Raw genomic sequence first — 5,041 nt, forward strand, 5'->3', positions numbered from 1 at the left:
AAAAAAACTTAATTGTTGGTAAGTTATCTCTCGTTTAACAATAACTGATAACTTTAACAAAACAGATATGTAACAATGAACGACCAATTAATTTAAGTCGTTTTTATACAAAGATAAATAAATATATTTAAAAAAATGTAAGTTAATTAGTTTTTCTTTTCTTTTCTTGCCCTAAATGAACACAATGCCACCGAGATCGAAGAAGCGAAGAATGGCCAAGCCATTAATGACTGTCTCAGGGCCGCCCAGAAGTACCTCTAGTAGTCAGGCACCAGTGACTTCCGAGACGCACTCGGCAGTTTCCAAAAGATGCCCAGAACCAATCCCACCAACTCAGGCCCCATCAACTTCCGTTGAAAAGCAGGCTCAGCCAGTGTTGACAGCAAGTGCGGGGCAATCCATTGCACCAACCACGCAAGGAACATTAATTTCGACTTCCTCAGATGCTGGCACAACTCCTGTTCCTGTCCCAACAATCCATATGATTGGTACGCATGTTACTAATGCTATTAAGCAACGCATTATTGGTGGGCAGTTTATTGATTTGGCCACGTTAAGCACACCAAAATCTGGGTCTGATGAAAAGAAATTGGTTATCAATAGTATGGGCGAAATAATTTCTAAAGATGTTAACTCAAAAAAGGTAGAAACTATAGAACAATGGACTGATCTTATGCTCATATTTGCAAGTGTGTACTTGAGTGCACATCCCGCTAAGACTCTTGATTTGCTTAAGTACATTCAGACCGTTAGAATGGGAGTAAGCGGGGGGGGGGGGGGGGGGTATATCTTGGAAGGAATACGATACTCAGTTTAGGCTGCGTAAAGAGCAAAATCCTGCTTCTTCCTGGGGTGAAGTTGACTCAGAATTATGGTTGATGTATATGAATTCTGGTCCTGCTTGTAATGCAACAAATGCACCCAAACCCACTGTTGGTAAATGCTACAATTTCAATTTCAAGGGTTCTTGTGACAAATTCCCGTGCATTTATAAGCACAACTGTATTTTTTGCGGTAGTAACCATCCAATGATTCATTGCATCACACCAGTCCCAAGCACTGTGTCCGCTCAAACTTTTCGCCAACAAATCCATACGGTCAATTCTATGGACAGTCAAGTTCTCGTCCACAAACCACCAATGCAAATGTCAACTACAAAGGGGTATTCCAACAGTAGTACCCTGCGCCCAACCTCCTCAAGACCAAGATTCCGCAGCCCCCAATCTATGGCGTCTAGGTTCAACACCCATTGATGTATACGCCCTTAAAAAATATCTCGTCCATTATCCTATCAATATCGTGGCAAATAGATTAATTCAAGGATTCTTCCAAGGGTTTAAACTTCATTATCATGGGCCTAGATTACCAACTCAGTGTAATAATTTGAAATCCGCGGATGATCATCCCAATGAACTGAAAGAAAAAATATACAAAGAAATTGAAATGGGGAGGATACAGGGTCCTTTCACACAAATACCAAAATATCTAATCTTAGGTTATCTCCAATTGGGTTAGTGCCTAAGGGGGATAATTCCGGCTGGCGTCTAATAACGCACCTCTCTTTTCCGAAGTTAGTAGTGTTAATTCCTATATAGATCCTTGTGAAACTACTGTACAATATTCATCTTTTGACTCAGTAATTCAGATGATTGCAAAATTAGGAAAGGGGGCTTTTATAGGAAAGCGGGACATAAAATCTGCATTTCGACTTCTCCCAATATTTCCCGGCGATTTTGATCTCCTTGGTTTTAAATTTCAGGGTAATTATTTCATAGACAAATGTTTACCTATGGGGTGTTCCATTTCGTGCAAGGTTTTTGAGGAATTTTCAACATTTTTGCAGTGGGCTACTATACAGCGTTCTAAAGCATCAACAATCGATCACTATCTTGATGATTTTATATTTGCTGGAAGGGATGCCCTTTCTTGTCAGGAACTTGTGTCAAATTTCCAAGGCGTTTACAATGAAATAGGTGTTCCTATTGCCGAGGACAAATCTGAAGGTCCTACTACTGTTATGACTTTTCTAGGTTTTGAGATAGATGCTTATCATATGCTACCGGTAGTTAAGATCCCCAATTCAAAATGCTTAGAGCTGCAGGGTATTTTACATAATCTCGTTGTTCAACGCAAGACAAGACTTCAACAAATACTATCTGTTATAGGTAAAATGAATTTCTTTACAAGAGCTATAAGACCAGGTAGGGCATTCCTGCGTCGGCAAAATAATGCTACAATAGGGGTTTCAGAATTACATTATCACATTAGGATAACTCAATCAATGCGCCAGGACTTGTACATGTGGATTAGTTTTCTTGAGTCATTTAATGGGACTGTGTATTTTTTGGATACTGAGTGGACATCAGATAAGAACATTAATTTCTACACAGATAGTTCCGGTTCGTCTAACTTAGGCTGTGGTGCTTATTTCAATGGGGAATAGTGTTTTTACCCTTGGCCAGAAACTTGGGCCTCCACCGAAGTGCTTAAAGAAATGACGTTTTTAGAATTAGTTCCGGTGATCTTGGCCATTTATTTATGGGGTAACAAACTAGCTAATGAAAAGATAATTCTCCATATAGATAATCAAGCTGTAGTCGCTATAATTAATAAGCTCACCTCTAAATCAGAATGGGTAATGACTCTACTTAGATCATTTGTACTTGCTTCTATGAAATATAATATTCTGTTTCGTGCAGTTTACATACCAAGTAAAGACAATGTAGTAGCTGACTCAATTTCTCGTAAGCAGTGGGCCAGATTCCGACAAGCAGCTCCACATGCCAGGACACATCCTTGCCCAGTACCCCTTTCATTCCGCAACATCATCTCCAGCCTGAGTTTGCTAAACTTTTAGATGCTTCAGTATCTGAAAACACACATAAATCTCATCGTGCTGGAATGGCAGCTTATTACAAAGTATGTAGACTGCTTGATTGTACGCCATGGCCTCCTTCATTAAACTCAGTCGTGAAATTCGTTTTGCATTCATCATCATCCGGTCCTGCATATTCTACGGTGAGGTCATATTTGTCTGCCATTTCATTTTATTGTAAATTGCAAAATGTACCTGATCCAACCCCGGAGTTCTTGGTAACAAAGTTATTACAGGGCATGAGACGTTTGAAACATAAAGCAGATACTAGATTGCCAATAACAAAAACAATTTTGCTTAGTATTATTCAGGTTCTACCCATAATATGTACTAATGCTTTTGAAACAGCTCCTTTCTCTGCTGCATTCTCCCTGGCCTTTCACGGATTGTTAAGAGTGGGCGAACTAACAGTTAATACAAGCAAAGGTCGTCAACAAAACGCAATTCAAATAGACAATTTGTCCATAAATCATCAAACACAATCTCTCTTATTGACTATCCAGTTTTCAAAAACAGATCAGTTTGGTAAAGGTACAGTATTACAAATAGACAAGCAGGGTGGTGTAGCATGTCCATATCAGCTCGTTACCAAATACGTCAGCATCCGTCCAGAGGGTTCAGGTCCACTTTTTCGACATTTCGATTTATCCCCACTCACCCGATATCAGTTTACAGGGGTACTTTGTAAGGCAGTTAAGCACCTTAATTTACCTGGTAGCTCAGGATACAAATCTCACTCTTTTCGTATCGGTGCGAGTACTGATCTCGCTTTAAAGGGTTTCTCAACTGATGACATTCAGAGATCTGGCCGTTGGAAATCCTCTTCTTACAAATCTTACATTCGCATACCAAAGTTTTAATTCAATTTTAGATACACAGACAATATGGTTGGTGGGTTCATCAATAATTAAGCGTGCCTTTTTGGAAGCTGTACAGTATTAAGACCAGGTGGTACAAATTTGACACTAGAAAGAAAACACATCTCCCTGTGGTGGCAGGGTTATAGTGGCCTCCAGTTAAGTAAAACAAGGCAAAAGATTAGAACACTTGAAAAGGTGGGTCCTGTATCGAATTTTATTCTTATACATTGTGGGGGGAATGATTTGGGTAAGTTATCGATCAGGAAAATAAGAGTTGTTGCAAAGCAGTTGGTTTTGTTTTTTAGAAATCGCTTTCAAAGCATCAGGATTATATGGTCATTTAGCCTTCCGCGTCTTCAATGGCGCTATTCAGCAAACTTAAAAGCCATGGAAAATGCACGCAAACGGCTAAATTCTTGCATAGCTTCAATTGTCTTGCAATCTGGGGGTGCAATAATCCGCCATATAGATATTAGACCTGTTCCAGCTTAGTTTTTACAGGATGGGGTACACATGTCCTCGTTGGGGAATAACATTTTTCTAAACTCCTTCCAGGGGGGACTTGAGGCTATCGTTGTGCATGGCCAATCCTGCTTTCCCAATTAGCAAGGGTTCTGGGTACGGCTGTTCCTATATGCCGCTTTACCCCCACCATGGTTGCGGAGTTCCCTGGATGAGTCTCATTCTGGACCTCGTCTCAAGGAACTTGTGGCGTAAAAGCGGCATTCTGGTAGTAAATATTATAAAGTGAGCTTTGACCTCTGCACCTCCCAGGGTCAATGCTTTCTATATATACGGTGAAATTTGAACTTTGATGTTGTTGTGAACTTTGAACTTAGTTGGTTGCGCTAAAATGTGAACTTTGAACTTTGATGTTGTATGAACTTTGACCTACCATTATGAACTTTGACCTTTGGTCATGACCTACAGACCCTGAAACGTGCTACTACCCCACACGCACGCTGCACGAACGGTACACGGTTTGCACGAAACGCTGCACGGTTTACACGAAACGCTACACGGTTTGCACGAAACGCTTTGCACGAAAGGCTGCACGGTTTACACGAAAGCCTGCACAAAACGCTTTGTACACGTTTCTCACACGCTTTGGCCTCGATCTGGATTTTCTATTCGGAATCTCTCGGACTTTATTTAAATTATTACGGATTAATTAAAGATTAGTTAAGAATTGCAATCATTCTGATTAAGTTAAGATTAAACCTCGCTACACCAGTACTATACTAACAGATAAAATACTCAATGCTCAGTTGTAATTAATTAATAGTTGTCAATGAGTATGTGACCC

The 5,041-nt window shown here is 40.1% G+C and overlaps 1 pseudogene; it reads left to right on the forward strand.

The window, feature by feature from the left end:
- The first annotated feature begins 211 nt into the window (after positions 1–211).
- On the forward strand, positions 212–4,341 carry LOC133175124 (uncharacterized; annotated as a pseudogene).
- The last annotated feature ends 700 nt before the right edge of the window (positions 4,342–5,041 follow it).

This window comes from Saccostrea echinata, unplaced genomic scaffold, assembly GCF_033153115.1.
Source record: "Saccostrea echinata isolate AGI-Se365-2 ecotype Australia unplaced genomic scaffold, CSIRO_AGI_Sech_v1 ptg000061l, whole genome shotgun sequence".
NCBI lineage: Eukaryota > Metazoa > Mollusca > Bivalvia > Ostreida > Ostreidae > Saccostrea > Saccostrea echinata.